This window comes from Natator depressus, chromosome 28 (genome assembly GCF_965152275.1).
Source record: "Natator depressus isolate rNatDep1 chromosome 28, rNatDep2.hap1, whole genome shotgun sequence".
Lineage (NCBI taxonomy): Eukaryota > Metazoa > Chordata > Testudines > Cheloniidae > Natator > Natator depressus.
Window position 1 is genome coordinate 3,588,532 of NC_134261.1, and position 22,679 is coordinate 3,611,210.

The window sequence follows — 22,679 nt, forward strand, 5'->3', positions numbered from 1 at the left end:
GTCGGGGTAAGGCACGGACGGTTTCCCCTAGAGCTGCAGTGACACCTGGTGGCCAGTCGGGGTAAGGGACGGAGGGTTTCCCCTAAAGCTGCAGTGACACCTGGTGGCCAGTCTGGGTAAGGCACGGACGGTTTCCCCTAGAGCCGCAGTGACACCTGGTGGCCAGTCGGGGTAAGGCACGGACGGTTTCCCCTAAAGCTGCAGTGACACCTGGTGGCCAGTCGGGGTAAGGCACGGACGGTTTATCCTAGAGCGGCAGTGACACCTGGTGGCCAGTCGGGGTAAGGCACGGACGGTTTCCCCTAGAGCTGCAGTGACACCTGGTGGCCAGTCGGGGTAAGGCACGGACGGTTTCCCCTAGAGCGGCAGCGACACCTGGTGGCCAGTCGGGGTAAGGCACGGACGTTTTCCCCTAGAGCGGCAGTGACACCTGGTGGCCAGTCGGGGTAAGGCACGGACGGTTTCCCCTAGAGCGGCAGTGACACCTGGTGGCCAGTCGGGGTAAGGCACGGACGGTTCCCCCTAGAGCGGCAGTGACACCTGGTGTCCAGTCGGGGTAAGGCACGGACGGTTTCCCCTAGAGCGGCAGTGACACCTGGTGGCCAGTCGGGGTAAGGCACGGACATTTTCCCCTAAAGCTGCAGTGACACCTGGTGGCCAGTCGGGGTAAGGCACGGACGGTTTCCCCTAAAGCTGCAGTGACACCTGGTGGCCAGTCGGGGTAAGGCACGGACGGTTTCCCCTAGAGCGGCAGTGACACCTGGTGGCCAGTCAGGGTAAGGCACGGACGGTTTCCCCTAGAGCTGCAGTGACACCTGGTGGCCAGTCGGGGTAAGGCACGGACGGTTTCCCCTGGAGCGGCAGTGACACCTGGTGGCCAGTCGGGGTAAGGCACGGACATTTTCCCCTAAAGCTGCAGTGACACCTGGTGGCCAGTCGGGGTAAGGCACGGACGGTTTCCCCTAAAGCTGGAGTGACACCTGGTGGCCAGTCGGGGTAAGGCACGGACGGTTTTCCGTAGAGCGGCAGTGACACCTGGTGGCCAGTCGGGGTAAGGCACGGACGGTTTCCCCTAAAGCGGCAGTGACACCTGGTGGCCAGTCGGGGTAAGGCACGGACGGTTTCCCGTAGAGCGGCAGTGACACCTGGTGGCCAGTCGGGGTAAGGCATGGACGGTTTCCCGTAGAGCGGCAGTGACACCTGGTGGCCAGTCGGGGTAAGGCACGGACGGTTTCCCCTAAAGCTGCAGTGACACCTGGTGTCCAGTCGGGGTAAGGCACGGACGGTTTCCCCTGGAGCAGCAGTGACACCTGGTGGCCACTCGGGGTAAGGCACGGACATTTTCCCCTAAAGCTGCAGTGACACCTGGTGGCCAGTCGGGGTAAGGCACGGACGTTTTCCCCTAAAGCTGGAGTGACACCTGGTGGCCAGTCGGGGTAAGGCACGGACGGTTTCCCCTAGAGCTGCAGTGACACCTGGTGGCCAGTCGGGGTAAGGCACGGACGGTTTCCCCTAGAGCGGCAGTGACACCTGGTGGCCAGTCGGGGTAAGGCACGGACGGTTTCCCCTAAAGCTGCAGTGACACCTGGTGGCCAATCGGGGTAAGGCACGGACGGTTTCCCCTAAAGCTGCAGTGACACCTGGCGGCCAGTCGGGGTAAGGCACGGACGGTTTCACCTCGAGCGGCAGTGACACCTGGTGGCCAGTCGGTTTCCCCTAAAGCTGCAGTGACACCTGGTATCCAGTCGGGGTAAGGCAGGGACGGTTTCCCCTAGAGCTGCAGTGACACCTGGTGGCCAGTCGGGGTAAGGCACGGAGGGTTTCCCCTAAAGCTGCAGTGACACCTGGTGGCCAGTCGGGGTAAGGCACGGACGGTTTCCCCTAGAGCGGCAGTGACACCTGGTGGCCAGTCGGGGTAAGGCACGGATGGTTTCCCCTAGAGCGGCAGTGACACCTGGTGGCCAGTCGGGGTAAGGCACGGACGGTTTTCCGTAGAGCAGCAGTGACACCTGGTGGCCAGTCGGGGTAAGGCACGGACGGTTTCCCCTAAAGCTGCAGTGACACCTGGTGTCCAATCGGGGTAAGGCACGGACGGTTTCCCCTAAAGCTGCAGTGACACCTGGTGGCCAGTCGGGGTAAGGCACGGACGGTTTCCCCTAGAGCTGCAGTGACACCTGGTGGCCAGTCGGGGTAAGGCACGGACGGTTTCCCCTAGAGCGGCAGTGACACCTGGCGGCCAGTTGGGGTAAGGCACGGACGGTTTCCCCTAAAGCTGCAGTGACACCTGGTGGCCAATCGGGGTAGGCACGGACGGTTTCCCCTAAAGCTGCAGTGACACCTGGCGGCCAGTCGGGGTAAGGCACGGACGGTTTCCCCTAGAGCGGCAGTGACACCTGGTGGCCAGTCGGGGTAAGGCACGGACGGTTTCCCCTAGAGCGGCAGTAACACCTGGTGGCCAGTCGGGGCAAGGCACGGACGGTTTCCCCTAAAGCTGCAGTGACACCTGGTGGCCAGTCTGGGTAAGGCACGGACGGTTTCCCCTAGAGCGGCAGTGACACCTGGTGGCCAGTCAGGGTAAGGCACGGACGGTTTCCCCTAGAGCTGCAGTGACACCTGGTGGCCAGTCGGGGTAAGGCACGGACGGTTTCCCCTGGAGGGGCAGTGACACCTGGTGGCCAGTCGGGGTAAGGCACGGACATTTTCCCCTAAAGCTGCAGTGACACCTGGTGGCCAGTCGGGGTAAGGCACGGACGGTTTCCCCTAGAGCGGCAGTGACACCTGGTGGCCAGTTGGGGTAAGGCACGGACGGTTTTCCGTAGAGCGGCAGTGACACCTGGTGGCCAGTCGGGGTAAGGCACGGACGGTTTCCCCTAAAGCTGCAGTGACACCTGGTGGCCAGTCGGGGTAAGGCACGGACGGTTTTCCGTAGAGCGGCAGTGACACCTGGTGGCCAGTCGGGGTAAGGCACGGACGGTTTCCCCTAAAGCGGCAGTGACACCTGGTGGCCAGTCGGGGTAAGGCACGGACGGTTTCCCGTAGAGCGGCAGTGACACCTGGTGGCCAGTCAGGGTAAGGCACGGACGGTTTCCCGTAGAGCGGCAGTGACACCTGGTGGCCAGTCGGGGTAAGGCACGGACGGTTTCCCCTAAAGCTGCAGTGACACCTGGTGGCCAGTCGGGGTAAGGCACGGACGGTTTCCCCTAGAGCAGCAGTGACACCTGGTGGCCACTCGGGGTAAGGCACGGACATTTTCCCCTAAAGCTGCAGTGACACCTGGTGGCCAGTCGGGGTAAGGCACGGACGTTTTCCCCTAAAGCTGGAGTGACACCTGGTGGCCAGTCGGGGTAAGGCACGGACGGTTTCCCCTAGAGCTGCAGTGACACCTGGTGGCCAGTCGGGGTAAGGCACGGACGGTTTCCCCTAGAGCGGCAGTGACACCTGGTGGCCAGTCGGGGTAAGGCACGGACGGTTTCCCCTAAAGCTGCAGTGACACCTGGTGGCCAATCGGGGTAAGGCACGGACGGTTTCCCCTAAAGCTGCAGTGACACCTGGCGGCCAGTCGGGGTAAGGGACGGACGGTTTCCCCTCGAGCGGCAGTGACACCTGGTGGCCAGTCGGTTTCCCCTAAAGCTGCAGTGACACCTGGTATCGAGTCGGGGTAAGGCAGGGACGGTTTCCCCTAGAGCTGCAGTGACACCTGGTGGCCAGTCAGGGTAAGGCACGGAGGGTTTCCCCTAAAGCTGCAGTGACACCTGGTGGCCAGTCGGGGTAAGGCACGGACGGTTTCCCCTAGAGCGGCAGTGACACCTGGTGGCCAGTCGGGGTAAGGCACGGACGGTTTCCCCTAAAGCTGCAGTGACACCTGGTGGCCAGTCGGGGTAAGGCACGGACGGTTTTCCGTAGAGCGGCAGTGACACCTGGTGGCCAGTCGGGGTAAGGCACGGACGGTTTCCCCTAAAGCTGCAGTGACACCTGGTGTCCAGTCGGGGTAAGGCAAGGACGGTTTCCCCTAAAGCTGCAGTGACACCTGGTGGCCAGTCGGGGTAAGGCACGGACGGTTTCCCCTAGAGCGGCAGTGACACCTGGTGGCCAGTCAGGGTAAGGCACGGACGGTTTCCCCTAGAGCGGCAGTGACACCTGGTGGCCAGTCGGGGTAAGGCACGGACGGTTTCCCCTAAAGCTGCAGTGACACCTGGTGTCCAGTCGGGGTAAGGCACGGACGGTTTCCCCTAGAGCGGCAGTGACACCTGGTGGCCAGTCGGGGTAAGGCACGGACATTTTCCCCTAAAGCTGCAGTGACACCTGGTGGCCAGTCGGGGTAAGGCACGGACGGTTTCCCCTAAAGCTGCAGTGACACCTGGTGGCCAGTCGGGGTAAGGCACGGACGGTTTCCCCTAGAGCTGCAGTGACACCTGGTGGCCAGTCGGGGTAAGGCACGGACGGTTTCCCCTAGAGCGGCAGTGACACCTGGTGGCCAGTTGGTGTAAGGCACGGACGGTTTCCCCTAAAGCTGCAGTGACACCTGGTGGCCAATCGGGGTAAGGCACGGACGGTTTCCCCTAGAGCTGCAGTGACACCTGGTGGCCAGTCGGGGTAAGGCACGGAGGGTTTCCCCTAAAGCTGCAGTGACACCTGGTGGCCAGTCGGGGTTAGGCACGGACGGTTTCCCCTAGAGCGGCAGTGACACCTGGTGGCCAGTCGGGGTAAGGCACGGACGGTTTCCCCTAAAGCTGCAGTGACACCTGGTGGCCAGTCGGGGTAAGGCACGGACGGTTTCCCCTAGAGCGGCAGTGACACCTGGTGGCCAGTCGGGGTAAGGCACGGACGTTTTCCCCTAGAGCGGCAGTGAGACCTGGTGGCCAGTCGGGGTAAGGCACGGACGGTTTCCCCTAGAGCTGCAGTGACACCTGGTGGCCAGTCGGGGTAAGGCACGGACGGTTTCCCCTAGAGCGGCAGTGACACCTGGTGGCCAGTCGGGGTAAGGCACGGACGGTTTCCCCTAAAGCTGCAGTGACACCTGGTGGCCAATCGGGGTAAGGCACGGACGGTTTCCCCTAAAGCTGCAGTGACACCTGGCGGCCAGTCGGGGTAAGGGACGGACGGTTTCCCCTCGAGCGGCAGTGACACCTGGTGGCCAGTCGGTTTCCCCTAAAGCTGCAGTGACACCTGGTATCGAGTCGGGGTAAGGCAGGGACGGTTTCCCCTAGAGCTGCAGTGACACCTGGTGGCCAGTCGGGGTAAGGCACGGAGGGTTTCCCCTAAAGCTGCAGTGACACCTGGTGGCCAGTCGGGGTAAGGCACGGACGGTTTCCCCTAGAGCGGCAGTGACACCTGGTGGCCAGTCGGGGTAAGGCACGGACGGTTTCCCCTAAAGCTGCAGTGACACCTGGTGGCCAGTCGGGGTAAGGCACGGACGGTTTTCCGTAGAGCGGCAGTGACACCTGGTGGCCAGTCGGGGTAAGGCACGGACGGTTTCCCCTAAAGCTGCAGTGACACCTGGTGTCCAGTCGGGGTAAGGCAAGGACGGTTTCCCCTAAAGCTGCAGTGACACCTGGTGGCCAGTCGGGGTAAGGCACGGACGGTTTCCCCTAGAGCTGCAGTGACACCTGGTGGCCAGTCGGGGTAAGGCACGGACGGTTTCCCCTAGAGCGGCAGTGACACCTGGCGGCCAGTTGGGGTAAGGCACGGACGGTTTCCCCTAAAGCTGCAGTGACACCTGGTGGCCAATCGGGGTAAGGCACGGACGGTTTCCCCTAAAGCTGCAGTGACACCTGGCGGCCAGTCGGGGTAAGGCACGGACGGTTTCCCCTAGAGCTGCAGTGACACCTGGTGGCCAGTCGGGATAAGGCACGGACGGTTTCCCCTAGAACGGCAGTGACACCTGGCGGCCAGTTGGGGTAAGGCACGGACGGTTTCCCCTAGAGCTGCAGTGACACCTGGTGGCCAGTCGGGGTAAGGCACGGACGGTTTCCCCTAGAGCGGCAGTGACACCTGGCGGCCAGTCGGGGTAAGGCACGGACGGTTTCCCCTAGAGCTGCAGTGACACCTGGTGGCCAGTCGGGGTAAGGCACGGACGGTTTCCCCTAGAGCGGCAGTGACACCTGGTGGCCAGTCGGGGTAAGGCACGGACGGTTTCCCCTAGAGCTGCAGTGACACCTGGTGGCCAATCGGGGTAAGGCACGGACGGTTTCCCCTGGAGCGGCAGTGACACCTGGTGGCCAGTCGTGGTAAGGCACGGACGGTTTTCCGTAGAGCGGCAGTGACACCTGGTGGCCAGTCGGGGTAAGGCACGGACGGTTTCCCCTAAAGCTGCAGTGACACCTGGTGTCCAGTCGGGGTAAGGCACGGACGGTTTCCCCTAAAGCTGCAGTGACACCTGGTGGCCAGTCGGGGTAAGGCACGGATGGTTTCCCCTAGAGCTGCAGTGACACCTGGTGGCCAGTCGGGGTAAGGCACGGACGGTTTCCCCTAGAGCGGCAGTGACACCTGGCGGCCAGTTGGGGTAAGGCACGGACGGTTCCCCCTAGAGCGGCAGTGACACCTGATGGCCAGTCGGGGAAGGCACGGACGGTTTCCCCTAGAGCGACAGTGACATCTGGTGGCCAGTCGGGGTAAGGCACGGACGGTTTCCCGTAGAGCGGCAGTGACACCTGGTGGCCAGTCGGGGTAAGGCACGGACGGTTTCCCCTAAAGCTGCAGTGACACCTGGTGTCCAGTCGGGGTAAGGCACGGACGGTTTCCCCTAGAGCGGCAGTGACACCTGGTGGCCAGTCGGGGTAAGGCACGGACATTTTCCCCTAAAGCTGCAGTGACACCTGGTGGCCAGTCGGGGTAAGGCACGGACGGTTTCCCCTAAAGCTGCAGTGACACCTGGTGGCCAGTCGGGGTAAGGCACGGACGGTTTCCCCTAGAGCTGCAGTGACACCTGGTGGCCAGTCGGGGTAAGGCACGGACGGTTTCCCCTAGAGCGGCAGTGACACCTCGTGGCCAGTTGGTGTAAGGCACGGACGGTTTCCCCTAAAGCTGCAGTGACACCTGGTGGCCAATCGGGGTAAGGCACGGACGGTTTCCCCTAGAGCTGCAGTGACACCTGGTGGCCAGTCGGGGTAAGGCACGGAGGGTTTCCCCTAAAGCTGCAGTGACACCTGGTGGCCAGTCGGGGTTAGGCACGGACGGTTTCCCCTAGAGCGGCAGTGACACCTGGTGGCCAGTCGGGGTAAGGCACGGACGGTTTCCCCTAAAGCTGCAGTGACACCTGGTGGCCAGTCGGGGTAAGGCACGGACGGTTTCCCCTAGAGCGGCAGTGACACCTGGTGGCCAGTCGGGGTAAGGCATGGACGGTTTCCCCTAGAGCGGCAGTGACACCAGGTGGCCAGTCGGGGTAAGGCACGGACGGTTTCCCCTAGAGCGGCAGTGACACCTGGTGGCCAGTCGGGGTAAGGCACGGACGGTTTCCTCTAGAGCGGCAGTGACACCTGTTGGCCAGTCGGGGTAAGGCACGGACGGTTTCCCCTAGACCGCAGTGACACCTGATGGCCCGTCGGGGTAAGGCACGGACGGTTTCCCCTAGAACTGCAGTGACACCTGGTGGCCAGTTGGGGTAAGGACGGACGGTTTCACCTAGAGCCGCAGTGACACCTGGTGGCCAGTCGGGGTAAGGCACGGACGGTTTCCCCTAAAGCTGCAGTGACACCTGCTGGCCAGTCGGGGTAAGGCACGGACGGTTTCCCCTAGAGCTGCAGTGACAGCTGGTGGCCAGTCGGGGTAAGGCACGGAGGGTTTCCCCTAAAGCTGCAGTGACACCTGGTGGCCAGTCTGGGTAAGGCACGGACGGTTTCCCCTAGAGCGGCAGTGACACCTGGTGGCCAGTCGGGGTAAGGCACGGACGGTTTCCCCTAGAACTGCAGTGACACCTGGTGGCCAGTCGGGGTAAGGCACGGACGGTTTGCCCTAAAGCTGCAGTGACACCTGGTGTCCAGTCGGGGTAAGGCACGGACGGTTTCCCCTAGAGCAGCAGTGACACCTGGTGGTCAGTCGGGGTAAGGCACGGACATTTTCCCCTAAAGCTGCAGTGACACCTGGTGGCCAGTCGGGGTAAGGCACGGACGGTTTCCCCTAAAGCTGCAGTGACACCTGGTGGCCAGTCGGGGTAAGGCACGGACGGTTTCCCCTAGAGCTGCAGTGACACCTGGTGGCCAGTCGGGGTAAGGCACGGACGGTTTCCCCTAGAGCGGCAGTGACACCTGGTGGCCAGTTTGGGTAAGGCACGGACGGTTTCCCCTAAAGCTGCAGTGACACCTGGTGGCCAATCGGGGTAAGGCACGGACGGTTTCCCCTAAAGCTGCAGTGACACCTGGTGGCCAGTCGGGGTAACGCACGGACGGTTTCCCCTAAAGCTGCAGTGACACCTGGTGGCCAATCGGGGTAAGGCACGGACGGTTTCACCTAGAGCTGCAGTGACACCTGGTGGCCAGTTGGTGTAAGGCACGGACGGTTTCCCCTACAGCTGCAGTGACACCTGGTGGCCAGTCGGGGTAAGGCACGGACGGTTTCCCCTAGAGCGGCAGTGACACCTGGTGGCCAGTCGGGGTAAGGCACGGACGGTTTCCCCTAGAGCGGCAGTGACACCTCGTGGCCAGTTGGTGAAAGGCACGGACGGTTTCCCCTAAAGCTGCAGTGACACCTGGTGGCCAATCGGGGTAAGGCACGGACGGTTTCCCCTAGAGCTGCAGTGACACCTGGTGGCCAGTCGGGGTAAGGCACGGAGGGTTTCCCCTAAAGCTGCAGTGACACCTGGTGGCCAGTCGGGGTTAGGCACGGACGGTTTCCCCTAGAGCGGCAGTGACACCTGGTGGCCAGTCGGGGTAAGGCACGGACGGTTTCCCCTAAAGCTGCAGTGACACCTGGTGGCCAGTCGGGGTAAGGCACGGACGGTTTCCCCTAGAGCGGCAGTGACACCTGGTGGCCAGTCGGGGTAAGGCACGGACGGTTTCCCCAAGAGCGGCAGTGACACCAGGTGGCCAGTCGGGGTAAGGCACGGACGGTTTCCCCTAGAGCGGCAGTGACACCTGGTGGCCAGTCGGGGTAAGGCACGGACGGTTTCCCCTAGAGCGGCAGTGACACCTGTTGGCCAGTCGGGGTAAGGCACGGACGGTTTCCCCTAGAGCCGCAGTGACACCTGATGGCCGGTCGGGGTAAGGCACGGACGGTTTCCCCTAGAGCGGCAGTGACACCTGGTGGCCAGTTGGGGGAAGGCACGGACGGTTCCCCCTAGAGCGGCAGTGACACCTGATGGCCGGTCGGGGTAAGGCACGGACGGTTTCCCCTAGAGCGACAGTGACACCTGGTGGCCAGTTGGGGGAAGGCACGGACGGTTTCCCCTAGACCGCAGTGACACCTGGTGGCCCGTCGGGGTAAGGCACGGACGGTTTCCCCTAGAACTGCAGTGACACCTGGTGGCCAGTTGGGGTAAGGACGGACGGTTTCACCTAGAGCCGCAGTGACACCTGGTGGCCAGTCGGGGTAAGGCACGGACGGTTTCCCCTAAAGCTGCAGTGACACCTGCTGGCCAGTCGGGGTAAGGCACGGACGGTTTCCCCTAGAGCTGCAGTGACAGCTGGTGGCCAGTCGGGGTAAGGCACGGAGGGTTTCCCCTAAAGCTGCAGTGACACCTGGTGGCCAGTCTGGGTAAGGCACGGACGGTTTCCCCTAGAGCGGCAGTGACACCTGGTGGCCAGTCGGGGTAAGGCACGGACGGTTTCCCCTAGAACTGCAGTGACACCTGGTGGCCAGTCGGGGTAAGGCACGGACGGTTTGCCCTAAAGCTGCAGTGACACCTGGTGTCCAGTCGGGGTAAGGCACGGACGGTTTCCCCTAGAGCAGCAGTGACACCTGGTGGCCAGTCGGGGTAAGGCACGGACATTTTCCCCTAAAGCTGCAGTGACACCTGGTGGCCAGTCGGGGTAAGGCACGGACGGTTTCCCCTAAAGCTGCAGTGACACCTGGTGGCCAGTCGGGGTAAGGCACGGACGGTTTCCCCTAGAGCTGCAGTGACACCTGGTGGCCAGTCGGGGTAAGGCACGGACGGTTTCCCCTAGAGCGGCAGTGACACCTGGTGGCCAGTTTGGGTAAGGCACGGACGGTTTCCCCTAAAGCTGCAGTGACACCTGGTGGCCAATCGGGGTAAGGCACGGACGGTTTCCCCTAAAGCTGCAGTGACACCTGGCGGCCAGTCGGGGTAACGCACGGACGGTTTCCCCTAAAGCTGCAGTGACACCTGGTGGCCAATCGGGGTAAGACACGGACGGTTTCACCTAGAGCTGCAGTGACACCTGGTGGCCAGTTGGTGTAAGGCACGGACGGTTTCCCCTACAGCTGCAGTGACACCTGGTGGCCAGTCGGGGTAAGGCACGGACGGTTTCCCCTAGAGCGGCAGTGACACCTGGTGGCCAGTCGGGGTAAGGCACGGACGGTTTCCCCTAGAGCGGCAGTGACACCTGATGGCCAGTCGGGGTAAGGCACGGACGGTTTCCCCTAGAGCGGCAGTGACACCTGGTGGCCAGTCGGGGTAAGGCACGGACGGTTTCCCCTAAAGCTGCAGTGACACCTGGTGGCCAGTCGGGGTAAGGCACGGACGGCTTCCCCTAAAGCTGCAGTGACACCTGGTGGCCAGTCGGGGTAAGGCACGGACGGTTTCCCCTAAAGCTGCAGTGACACCTGGTGTCCAGTCGGGGTAAGGCACGGACGGTTTCCCCTAGAGCGGCAGTGACACCTGGTGGCCAGTCGGGGTAAGGCACGGACATTTTCCCCTAAAGCTGCAGTGACACCTGGTGGCCAGTCGGGGTAAGGCACGGACGGTTTCCCCTAAAGCTGCAGTGACACCTGGTGGCCAGTCGGGGTAAGGCACGGACGGTTTCCCCTAGAGCTGCAGTGACACCTGGTGGCCAGTCGGGGTAAGGCACGGACGGTTTCCCCTAGAGCGGCAGTGACACCTCGTGGCCAGTTGGTGAAAGGCACGGACGGTTTCCCCTAAAGCTGCAGTGACACCTGGTGGCCAATCGGGGTAAGGCACGGACGGTTTCCCCTAGAGCTGCAGTGACACCTGGTGGCCAGTCGGGGTAAGGCACGGAGGGTTTCCCCTAAAGCTGCAGTGACACCTGGTGGCCAGTCGGGGTTAGGCACGGACGGTTTCCCCTAGAGCGGCAGTGACACCTGGTGGCCAGTCGGGGTAAGGCACGGACGGTTTCCCCTAAAGCTGCAGTGACACCTGGTGGCCAGTCGGGGTAAGGCACGGACGGTTTCCCCTAGAGCGGCAGTGACACCTGGTGGCCAGTCGGGGTAAGGCACGGACGGTTTCCCCAAGAGCGGCAGTGACACCAGGTGGCCAGTCGGGGTAAGGCACGGACGGTTTCCCCTAGAGCGGCAGTGACACCTGGTGGCCAGTCGGGGTAAGGCACGGACGGTTTCCCCTAGAGCGGCAGTGACACCTGTTGGCCAGTCGGGGTAAGGCACGGACGGTTCCCCCTAGAGCGGCAGTGACACCTGATGGCCGGTCGGGGTAAGGCACGGACGGTTTCCCCTAGAGCGACAGTGACACCTGGTGGCCAGTTGGGGGAAGGCACGGACGGTTTCCCCTAGACCGCAGTGACACCTGGTGGCCCGTCGGGGTAAGGCACGGACGGTTTCCCCTAGAACTGCAGTGACACCTGGTGGCCAGTTGGGGTAAGGACGGACGGTTTCACCTAGAGCCGCAGTGAAACCTGGTGGCCAGTCGGGGTAAGGCACGGACGGTTTCCCCTAAAGCTGCATTGACACCTGCTGGCCAGTCGGGGTAAGGCACCGACGGTTTCCCCTAGAGCTGCAGTGACAGCTGGTGGCCAGTCGGGGTAAGGCACGGAGGGTTTCCCCTAAAGCTGCAGTGACACCTGGTGGCCAGTCTGGGTAAGGCACGGACGGTTTCCCCTAGAGCGGCAGTGACACCTGGTGGCCAGTCGGGGTAAGGCACGGACGGTTTCCCCTAGAACTGCAGTGACACCTGGTGGCCAGTCGGGGTAAGGCACGGACGGTTTGCCCTAAAGCTGCAGTGACACCTGTTGTCCAGTCGGGGTAAGGCACGGACGGTTTCCCCTAGAGCGGCAGTGACACCTGGTGGCCAGTTGGGGTAAGGCACGGACGGTTTCCCCTAAAGCTGCAGTGACACCTGGTGGCCAATCGGGGTAAGGCACGGACGGTTTCCCCTAAAGCTGCAGTGACACCTGGCGGCCAGTCGGGGTAACGCACGGACGGTTTCCCCTAAAGCTGCAGTGACACCTGGTGGCCAATCGGGGTAAGGCACGGACGGTTTCACCTAGAGCTGCAGTGACACCTGGTGGCCAGTTGGTGTAAGGCACGGACGGTTTCCCCTACAGCTGCAGTGACACCTGGTGGCCAGTCGGGGTAAGGCACGGACGGTTTCCCCTAGAGCGGCAGTGACACCTGGTGGCCAGTCGGGGTAAGGCACGGACGGTTTCCCCTAGAGCGGCAGTGACACCTGATGGCCAGTCGGGGTAAGGCACGGACGGTTTCCCCTAGAGCGGCAGTGACACCTGGTGGCCAGTCGGGGTAAGGCACGGACGGTTTCCCCTAAAGCTGCAGTGACACCTGGTGGCCAGTCGGGGTAAGGCACGGACGGCTTCCCCTAAAGCTGCAGTGACACCTGGTGGCCAGTCGGGGTAAGGCACGGACGGTTTCCCCTAAAGCTGCAGTGACACCTGGCGGCCAGTCGGGATAAGGCACGGACGGTTTCCCCTAGAACGGCAGTGACACCTGGCGGCCGGTAGGGGTAAGGCACGGACGGTTTCCCCTAGAGCGGCAGTGAGACCTGGTGGCCAGTCGGGGTAAGGCACGGACGGTTTCCCCTAGAGCGGCAGTGACACCTGGTGGCCAGTCGGGGTAAGGCACGGACGGTTTCCCCTAGAACTGCAGTGACACCTGGTGGCCAGTTGGGGTAAGGCACGGACGGTTTCTCCTAGAGCCGCAGTGAGACCTGGTGGCCAGTCGGGGTAAGGCACGGACGGTTTCCCCTAAAGCTGCAGTGACACCTGCTGGCCAGTCGGGGTAAGGCACGGACGGTTTCCCCTAGAGCTGCAGTGACACCTGGTGGCCAGTCGGGGTAAGGAACGGAGGGTTTCCCCTAAAGCTGCAGTGACACCTGGTGGCCAGTCTGGGTAAGGCACGGACGGTTTCCCGTAGAGCGGCAGTGACACCTGGTGGCCAGTCGGGGTAAGGCACGGACGGTTTCCCCTAAAGCTGCAGTGACACCTGGTGGCCAGTCGGGGTAAGGCACGGACGGTTTATCCTAGAGCGGCAGTGACACCTGGTGTCCAGTCGGGGTAAAGCACGGACGGTTTCCCCTAGAGCGGCAGTGAGACCTGGTGGCCAGTCGGGGTAAGGCACGGACGGTTTCCCCTAGAGCGGCAGTGACACCTGGTGGCCAGTCGGGGTAAGGCACGGACGGTTTCCCCTAAAGCGGCAGTGACACCTGGTGGCCAGTCGGGGTAAGGCACGGATGGTTTCCCCTAGAGCGGCAGTGACACCTGGTGGCCAGTCGGGGTAAGGCACGGAGGGTTTTCCGTAGAGCGGCAGTGACACCTGGTGGCCAGTCGGGGTAAGGCACGGACGGTTTCCCCTAAAGCTGCAGTGACACCTGGTGTCCAGTCGGGGTAAGGCACGGACGGTTTCCCCTAAAGCTGCAGTGACACCTGGTGGCCAGTCGGGGTAAGGCACGGACGGTTTCCCCTAAAGCTGCAGTGACACCTGGCGGCCAGTCGGGATAAGGCACGGACGGTTTCCCCTAGAACGGCAGTGACACCTGGCGGCCAGTAGGGGTAAGGCACGGACGGTTTCCCCTAGAGCGGCAGTGACACCTGGTGGCCAGTCGGGGTAAGGCACGGACGGTTTCCCCTAGAGCGGCAGTGACACCTGGTGGCCAATCGGGGTAAGGCACGGACGGTTTCACCTAGAGCTGCAGTGACACCTGGTGGCCAGTTGGTGTAAGGCACGGACGGTTTCCCCTAAAGCTGCAGTGACACTTGGCGGCCAGTCGGGATAAGGCACGGACGGTTTCCCCTAGAACGGCAGTGACACCTGGCGGCCAGTAGGGGTAAGGCACGGACGGTTTCCCCTAGAGCGGCAGTGACACCTGGTGGCCAGTCGGGGTAAGGCACGGACGGTTTCCCCTAGAGCGGCAGTGACACCTGGTGGCCAGTCGGGGTAAGGCACGGACGGTTTCCCCTAGAACTGCAGTGACACCTGGTGGCCAGTTGGGGTAAGGCACGGACGGTTTCTCCTAGAGCCGCAGTGAGACCTGGTGGCCAGTCGGGGTAAGGCACGGACGGTTTCCCCTAAAGCTGCAGTGACACCTGCTGGCCAGTCGGGGTAAGGCACGGACGGTTTCCCCTAGAGCTGCAGTGACACCTGGTGGCCAGTCGGGGTAAGGCACGGAGGGTTTCCCCTAAAGCTGCAGTGACACCTGGTGGCCAGTCTGGGTAAGGCACGGACGGTTTCCCCTAGAGCGGCAGTGACACCTGGTGGCCAGTTGGGGTAAGGCACGGACGGTTTCCCCTAAAGCTGCAGTGACACCTGGTGGCCAGTCGGGGTAAGGCACGGACGGTTTATCCTAGAGCGGCAGTGACACCTGGTGTCCAGTCGGGGTAAGGCACGGACGGTTTCCCCTAGAGCGGCAGTGAGACCTGGTGGCCAGTCGGGGTAAGGCACGGACGGTTTCCCCTAGAGCGGCAGTGACACCTGGTGGCCAGTCGGGGTAAGGCACGGACGGTTTCCCCTAAAGCGGCAGTGACACCTGGTGGCCAGTCGGGGTAAGGCACGGATGGTTTCCCCTAGAGCGGCAGTGACACCTGGTGGCCAGTCGGGGTAAGGCACGGAGGGTTTTCCGTAGAGCGGCAGTGACACCTGGTGGCCAGTCGGGGTAAGGCACGGACGGTTTCCCCTAAAGCTGCAGTGACACCTGGTGTCCAGTCGGGGTAAGGCACGGACGGTTTCCCCTAAAGCTGCAGTGACACCTGGTGGCCAGTCGGGGTAAGGCACGGACGGTTTCCCCTAAAGCTGCAGTGACACCTGGCGGCCAGTCGGGATAAGGCACGGACGGTTTGCCCTAGAACGGCAGTGACACCTGGCGGCCAGTAGGGGTAAGGCACGGACGGTTTCCCCTACAGCGGCAGTGACACCTGGTGGCCAGTCGGGGTAAGGCACGGACGGTTTCCCCTAGAGCGGCAGTGACACCTGGTGGCCAGTCGGGTTAAGGCACGGACGGTTTCCCCTAGATCTGCAGTGACACCTGGTGGCCAGTTGGGGTAAGGCACGGACGGTTTCTCCTAGAGCCGCAGTGACACCTGGTGGCCAGTCGGGGTAAGGCACGGACGGTTTCCCCTAAAGCTTCAGTGACACCTGCTGGCCAGTCGGGGTAAGGCACGGACGGTTTCCCCTAGAGCTGCAGTGACACCTGGTGGCCAGTCGGTGTAAGGCACGGAGGGTTTCCCCTAGAGCGGCAGTGACACCTGGTGGCCAGTCGGAGTAAGGTACGGGCGGTTTCCCCTAAAGCTGCAGTGACACCTGGTGGCCAGTCGGGGTAAGGCACGGACGGTTTATCCTAGAGCGGCAGTGACACCTGGTGTCCAGTCGGGGTAAGGCACGGACGGTTTCCCCTAAAGCTGCAGTGACACCTGGTGTCCAGTCGGGGTAAGGCACGGACGGTTTCCCCTAGAGCGGCAGTGACACCTGGTGGCCAGTCGGAGTAAGGCACGGGCGGTTTCCCCTAAAGCTGCAGTGACACCTGGTGGCCAGTCGGGGTAAGGCACGGACGGTTTATCCTAGAGCGGCAATGACACCTGGTGTCCAGTCGGGGTAAGGCACGAACGGTTTCCCCTAGAGCGGCAGTGACACCTGGTGGCCAGTCGGGGTAAGGCACGGACGGTTTCCCCTAGAGCGGCAGTGACACCTGGTGGCCAGTCGGGGTAAGGCACGGACGGTTTCCCCTAAAGCGGCAGTGACACCTGGTGGCCAGTCGGGGTAAGGCACGGATGGTTTCCCCTAGAGCGGCAGTGACACCTGGTGGCCAGTCGGGGTAAGGCACGTAGGGTTTTCCGTAGAGCGGCAGTGACACCTGGTGGCCAGTCGGGGTAAGGCACGGACGGTTTCCCCTAAAGCTGCAGTGACACCTGGTGTCCAGTCGGGGTAAGGTACGGACGGTTTCCCCTAAAGCTGCAGTGACACCTGGTGGCCAGTCGGGGTAAGGCACCGACGGTTTCCCCTAGAGCTGCAGTGACACCTGGTGGCCAGTCGGGGTAAGGCACGGACGGTTTCCCCTAAAGCTGCAGTGACACCTGGCGGCCAGTTGGGGTAAGGCACGGACGGTTTCCCCTAGAGCTGCAGTGACACCTGGTGGCCAGTCGGGGTAAGGCACGGACGGTTTCCCCTAGAGCGGCAGTGACACCTCGTGGCCAGTTGGTGTAAGGCACGGACGGTTTCCCCTAAAGCTGCAGTGACACCTGGTGGCCAATCGGGGTAAGGCACGGACTTTTTCCCCTAGAGCTGCAGTGACACCTGGTGGCCAGTCGGGGTAAGGCACGGAGGGTTTCCCCTAAAGCTGCAGTGACACCTGGTGGCCAGTCGGGGTTAGGCACGGACGGTTTCCCCTAGAGCGGCAGTGACACCTGGTGGCCAGTCGGGGTAAGGCACGGACGGTTTCCCCTAAAGCTGCAGTGACACCTGGTGGCCAGTCGGGGTAAGGCACGGACGGTTTCCCCTAGAGCGGCAGTGACACCTGGTGGCCAGTCTGGGTAAGGCACGGACGGTTTCCCCTAGAGCGGCAGTGACACCTGGTGGCCAGTCGGGGTAAGGCACGGACGGTTTCCCCTAGAACTGCAGTGACACCTGGTGGCCAGTCGGGGTAAGGCACGGACGGTTTGCCCTAAAGCTGCAGTGACACCTGGTGTCCAGTCGGGGTAAGGCACGGACGGTTTCCCCTAGAGCGGCAGTGACACCTGGTGGCCAGTTGGGGTAAGGCACGGACGGTTTCCCCTAAAGCTGCAGTGACACCTGGTGGCCAATCGGGGTAAGGCACGGACGGTTTCCCCTAAAGCTGCAGTGACACCTGGCGGCCAGTCGGGGTAACGCACGGACGGTTTCCCCTAAAGCTGCAGTGACACCTGGTGGCCAATCGGGGTAAGGCACGGACGGTTTCACCTAGAGCTGCAGTGACACCTGGTGGCCAGTTGGTGTAAGGCACGGACGGTTTCCCCTACAGCTGCAGTGACACCTGGTGGCCAGTCGGGGTAAGGCACGGACGGTTTCCCCTAGAGCGGCAGTGACACCTGGTGGCCAGTCGGGGTAAGGCACGGACGGTTTCCCCTAGAGCGGCAGTGACACCTGATGGCCAGTCGGGGTAAGGCACGGACGGTTTCCCCTAGAGCGGCAGTGACACCTGGTGGCCAGTCGGGGTAAGGCACGGACGGTTTCCCCTAAAGCTGCAGTGACACCTGGTGGCCAGTCGGGGTAAGGCACGGACGGCTTCCCCTAAAGCTGCAGTGACACCTGGTGGCCAGTCGGGGTAAGGCACGGACGGTTTCCCCTAAAGCTTCAGTGACACCTGCTGGCCAGTCGGGGTAAGGCACGGACGGTTTCCCCTAGAGCTGCAGTGACACCTGGTGGCCAGTCGGTGTAAGGCACGGAGGGTTTCCCCTAGAGCGGCAGTGACACCTGGTGGCCAGTCGGAGTAAGGCACGGGCGGTTTCCCCTAAAGCTGCAGTGACACCTGGTGGCCAGTCGGGGTAAGGCACGGACGGTTTATCCTAGAGCGGCAGTGACACCTGGTGTCCAGTCGGGGTAAGGCACGGACGGTTTCCCGTAAAGCTGCAGTGACACCTGGTGTCCAGTCGGGGTAAGGCACGGACGGTTTCCCCTAGAGCGGCAGTGACACCTGGTGGCCAGTCGGAGTAAGGCACGGGCGGTTTCCCCTAAAGCTGCAGTGACACCTGGTGGCCAGTCGGGGTAAGGCACGGACGGTTTATCCTAGAGCGGCAGTGACACCTGGTGTCCAGTCGGGGTAAGGCACGAACGGTTTCCCCTAGAGCGGCAGTGACACCTGGTGGCCAGTCGGGGTAAGGCACGGACGGTTTCCCCTAGAGCGGCAGTGACACCTGGTGGCCAGTCGGGGTAAGGCACGGACGGTTTCCCCTAAAGCGGCAGTGACACCTGGTGGCCAGTCGGGGTAAGGCACGGATGGTTTCCCCTAGAGCGGCAGTGACACCTGGTGGCCAGTCGGGGTAAGGCACGGAGGGTTTTCCGTAGAGCGGCAGTGACACATGGTGGCCAGTCGGGGTAAGGCACGGACGGTTTCCCCTAAAGCTGCAGTGACACCTGGTGTCCAGTCGGGGTAAGGTACGGACGGTTTCCCCTAAAGCTGCAGTGACACCTGGTGGCCAGTCGGGGTAAGGCACCGACGGTTTCCCCTAGAGCTGCAGTGACACCTGGTGGCCAGTCGGGGTAAGGCACGGACGGTTTCCCCTAAAGCTGCAGTGACACCTGGCGGCCAGTTGGGGTAAGGCACGGACGGTTTCCCCTAGAGCTGCAGTGACACCTGGTGGCCAGTCGGGGTAAGGCACGGACGGTTTCCCCTAGAGCGGCAGTGACACCTCGTGGCCAGTTGGTGTAAGGCACGGACGGTTTCCCCTAAAGCTGCAGTGACACCTGGTGGCCAATCGGGGTAAGGCACGGACGGTTTCCCCTAGAGCTGCAGTGACACCTGGTGGCCAGTCGGGGTAAGGCACGGAGGGTTTCCCCTAAAGCTGCAGTGACACCTGGTGGCCAGTCGGGGTTAGGCACGGACGGTTTCCCCTAGAGCGGCAGTGACACCTGGTGGCCAGTCGGGGTAAGGCACGGACGGTTTCCCCTAAAGCTGCAGTGACACCTGGTGGCCAGTCGGGGTAAGGCACGGACGGTTTCCCCTAGAGCGGCAGTGACACCTGGTGGCCAGTCGGGGTAAGGCATGGACGGTTTCCCCAAGAGCGGCAGTGACACCAGGTGGCCAGTCGGGGTAAGGCACGGACGGTTCCCCCTAGAGCGGCAGTGACACCTGATGGCCGGTCGGGGTAAGGCACGGACGGTTTCCCCTAGACCGCAGTGACACCTGGTGGCCCGTCGGGGTAAGGCACGGACGGTTTCCCCTAGAACTGCAGTGACACCTGGTGGCCAGTTGGGGTAAGGACGGACGGTTTCACCTAGAGCCGCAGTGACACCTGGTGGCCAGTCGGGGTAAGGCACGGACGGTTTCCCCTAAAGCTGCAGTGACACCTGCTGGCCAGTCGGGGTAAGGCACGGACGGTTTCCCCTAGAGCTGCAGTGACAGCTGGTGGCCAGTCGGGGTAAGGCACGGAGGGTTTCCCCTAAAGCTGCAGTGACACCTGGTGGCCAGTCTGGGTAAGGCACGGACGGTTTCCCCTAGAGCGGCAGTGACACCTGGTGGCCAGTCGGGTAAGGCACGGACGGTTTCCCCTAGAACTGCAGTGACACCTGGTGGCCAGTCGGGGTAAGGCACGGACGGTTTGCCCTAAAGCTGCAGTGACACCTGGTGTCCAGTCGGGGTAAGGCACGGACGGTTTCCCCTAGAGCAGCAGTGACACCTGGTGGCCAGTCGGGGTAAGGCACGGACATTTTCCCCTAAAGCTGCAGTGACACCTGGTGGCCAGTCGGGGTAAGGCACGGACGGTTTCCCCTAAAGCTGCAGTGACACCTGGTGGCCAGTCGGGGTAAGGCACGGACGGTTTCCCCTAGAGCTGCAGTGACACCTGGTGGCCAGTCGGGGTAAGGCACGGACGGTTTCCCCTAGAGCGGCAGTGACACCTGGTGGCCAGTTTGGGTAAGGCACGGACGGTTTCCCCTAAAGCTGCAGTGACACCTGGTGGCCAATCGGGGTAAGGCACGGACGGTTTCCCCTAAAGCTGCAGTGACACCTGGCGGCCAGTCGGGGTAACGCACGGACGGTTTCCCCTAAAGCTGCAGTGACACCTGGTGGCCAATCGGGGTAAGGCACGGACGGTTTCACCTAGAGCTGCAGTGACACCTGGTGGCCAGTTGGTGTAAGGCACGGACGGTTTCCCCTACAGCTGCAGTGACACCTGGTGGCCAGTCGGGGTAAGGCACGGACGGTTTCCCCTAGAGCGGCAGTGACACCTGGTGGCCAGTCGGGGTAAGGCACGGACGGTTTCCCCTAGAGCGGCAGTGACACCTGATGGCCAGTCGGGGTAAGGCACGGACGGTTTCCCCTAGAGCGGCAGTGACACCTGGTGGCCAGTCGGGGTAAGGCACAGACGGTTTCCCCTAAAGCTGCAGTGACACCTGGTGGCCAGTCGGGGTAAGGCACGGACGGCTTCCCCTAAAGCTGCAGTGACACCTGGTGGCCAGTCGGGGTAAGGCACGGACGGTTTCCCCTAAAGCTGCAGTGACACCTGGTGTCCAGTCGGGGTAAGGCACGGACGGTTTCCCCTAGAGCGGCAGTGACACCTGGTGGCCAGTCGGGGTAAGGCACGGACATTTTCCCCTAAAGCTGCAGTGACACCTGGTGGCCAGTCGGGGTAAGGCACGGACGGTTTCCCCTAAAGCTGCAGTGACACCTGGTGGCCAGTCGGGGTAAGGCACGGATGGTTTCCCCTAGAGCTGCAGTGACACCTGGTGGCCAGTCGGGGTAAGGCACGGACGGTTTCCCCTAGAGCGGCAGTGACACCTCGTGGCCAGTTGGTGAAAGGCACGGACGGTTTCCCCTAAAGCTCCAGTGACACCTGGTGGCCAATCGGGGTAAGGCACGGACGGTTTCCCCTAGAGCTGCAGTGACACCTGGTGGCCAGTCGGGGTAAGGCACGGAGGGTTTCCCCTAAAGCTGCAGTGACACCTGGTGGCCAGTCGGGGTTAGGCACGGACGGTTTCCCCTAGAGCGGCAGTGACACCTGGTGGCCAGTCGGGGTAAGGCACGGACGGTTTCCCCTAAAGCTGCAGTGACACCTGGTGGCCAGTCGGGGTAAGGCACGGACGGTTTCCCCTAGAGCGGCACTGACACCTGGTGGCCAGTCGGGGTAAGGCACGGACGGTTTCCCCAAGAGCGGCAGTGACACCAGGTGGCCAGTCGGGGTAAGGCACGGACGGTTTCCCCTAGAGCGGCAGTGACACCTGGTGGCCAGTCGGGGTAAGGCACGGACGGTTTCCCCTAGAGCGGCAGTGACACCTGTTGGCCAGTCGGGGTAAGGCACGGACGGTTCCCCCTAGAGCGGCAGTGACACCTGATGGCCGGTCGGGGTAAGGCACGGACGGTTTCCCCTAGAGCGACAGTGACACCTGGTGGCCAGTTGGGGGAAGGCACGGACGGTTTCCCCTAGACCGCAGTGACACCTGTTGGCCCGTCGGGGTAAGGCACGGACGGTTTCCCCTAGAACTGCAGTGACACCTGGTGGCCAGTTGGGGTAAGGACGGACGGTTTCACCTAGAGCCGCAGTGAAACCTGGTGGCCAGTCGGGGTAAGGCACGGACGGTTTCCCCTAAAGCTGCATTGACACCTGCTGGCCAGTCGGGGTAAGGCACCGACGGTTTCCCCTAGAGCTGCAGTGACAGCTGGTGGCCAGTCGGGGTAAGGCACGGAGGGTTTCCCCTAAAGCTGCAGTGACACCTGGTGGCCAGTCTGGGTAAGGCACGGACGGTTTCCCCTAGAGCGGCAGTGACACCTGGTGGCCAGTCGGGGTAAGGCACGGACGGTTTCCCCTAGAACTGCAGTGACACCTGGTGGCCAGTCGGGGTAAGGCACGGACGGTTTGCCCTAAAGCTGCAGTGACACCTGGTGTCCAGTCGGGGTAAGGCACGGACGGTTTCCCCTAGAGCGGCAGTGACATCTGGTGGCCAGTTGGGGTAAGGCACGGACGGTTTCCCCTAAAGCTGCAGTGACACCTGGTGGCCAATCGGGGTAAGGCACGGACGGTTTCCCCTAAAGCTGCAGTGACACCTGGCGGCCAGTCGGGGTAACGCACGGACGGTTTCCCCTAAAGCTGCAGTGACACCTGGTGGCCAATCGGGGTAAGGCACGGACGGTTTCACCTAGAGCTGCAGTGACACCTGGTGGCCAGTTGGTGTAAGGCACGGACGGTTTCCCCTACAGCTGCAGTGACACCTGGTGGCCAGTCGGGGTAAGGCACGGACGGTTTCCCCTAGAGCGGCAGTGACACCTGGTGGCCAGTCGGGGTAAGGCACGGACGGTTTCCCCTAGAGCGGCAGTGACACCTGATGGCCAGTCGGGGTAAGGCACGGACGGTTTCCCCTAGAGCGGCAGTGACACCTGGTGGCCAGTCGGGGTAAGGCACGGACGGTTTCCCCTAAAGCTGCAGTGACACCTGGTGGCCAGTCGGGGTAAGGCACGGACGGCTTCCCCTAAAGCTGCAGTGACACCTGGTGGCCAGTCGGGGTAAGGCACGGACGGTTTCCCCCTAAAGCTGCAGTGACACCTGGCGGCCAGTCGGGATAAGGCACGGACGGTTTCCCCTAGAACGGCAGTGACACCTGGCGGCCGGTAGGGGTAAGGCACGGACGGTTTCCCCTAGAGCGGCAGTGAGACCTGGTGGCCAGTCGGGGTAAGGCACGGACGGTTC